Raw genomic sequence first — 1,578 nt, 5'->3', positions numbered from 1 at the left:
ACCGTAATATATCATAACTCATAAGCTTGGACGGTGGTGTAAGTTTCGATACATAATGGTTTTTTTTAATAGTACCTATCGTTGATAACACATATAAAAAAAGTAAAAACTTATTTATTTTTGTAATTTTTTTAAAAAAATATATTTTTATGTGTTAAAATAATAAACCCCTGTACTGATGTTGATAAATTAATACACATTATATTGTATTGAATGTTTAATCACCATTTGTAAGAAACTTTTATTTAAAATTTAAATAAATTGAATGCGACCTAAAATTTGATGTCAGAAACCATTCAAATGAAGCTAAAAACGCATTTTTTATAGCGGAAATATCTTAAAAATCGTCCAAACTTATGCCATAATTATATATTAATATATATTATGTATAACGTATGTATAATAAAAATTCTAAACTCTAAAGTTTATTTGTATACATAAATGGTTAGTTAATAGGTAGGTATGAGTGTATGACGGTCGACGGTTGACGCTAGGTAGTAAATATTAATTTCATGTGTAAAGCTGTAAAAATTAAATTTGTTCGTCAATGTATAACTGTGTAAGTCCATATAAGTAACTAATTAAAAATTAACAAATACAATAGCAATCAACCACACGCCATAGTGTTTAAATACTATGATATAATATTGGTATGTATGCTACCTATAGGATGTATAACCTACCCGAGGAAAACCGAGAGAATACTTACTATTTTAAAATTAAAATAGTTTGATTATTTATGTGGATTGTATCAGTACATATAAATTGTTGTATTAAGTATCATACAAAACTATTTATAATAGATAAGAAAGTATTTAAGAAAAAGTTAACAACTTGATATCAGCGATGCAGTTAATTACAATAGGAAATTATACCATTTATACCTATAGATCCTTTACAGAGTTAGTATAATACATTCGTTTTCGATATCATTGTATATAGGTACTGTACGCACAGTTTACTTATGGCTTTCAATTTAAAGAGGCAACTACTGAATGATAACCTTTTTCTCTAATGTACACTGCCAACGGAGTTAAATAATAGAATAACACATTACGTAATCATGGGTTAAAGTTCATCGAAAATACGATTAATGAAAAACATTATAGTGTTGTAATTGTTACAAAATACACGGGGCATTTAGGGCAACGATGTGTGTTCATAACCTGCAATAGGTGCACTTTATAATAATATGTACTAGGTAGGTCTTCATAATCCTATACAGTCAAAACTAAGGTACATATTGTTTTACCAAATTATTTTTACGGAAACTGACGAAAATTGAATGGGGGAAAAAACATGGTTGAATAGGTAGGTAGCAGAAAAAAGATTAATAATTTTCAATAATAAAGCATCAAAATGTAATTATTATAAAACACATAACAAAAAATATAAAATAAATACCATTACACTTTGTTCGCGTGGAATAAAATCAAAACAATAAAATATACACATTAAAAACAATATAATATCATGTGTGTTCTTAACCCAAACTAATAAATACTGCAATTTTTTAAAAATATTTATTTGTTGTTGTTTTTATGCACGAATTATGAATTTATTATAAGTAATATAATA

Source organism: Metopolophium dirhodum, chromosome 3 (assembly GCF_019925205.1).
Source record: "Metopolophium dirhodum isolate CAU chromosome 3, ASM1992520v1, whole genome shotgun sequence".
In the NCBI taxonomy this organism is placed as follows: domain Eukaryota; kingdom Metazoa; phylum Arthropoda; class Insecta; order Hemiptera; family Aphididae; genus Metopolophium; species Metopolophium dirhodum.
Note: the sequence above shows the minus strand (reverse complement) of the source record.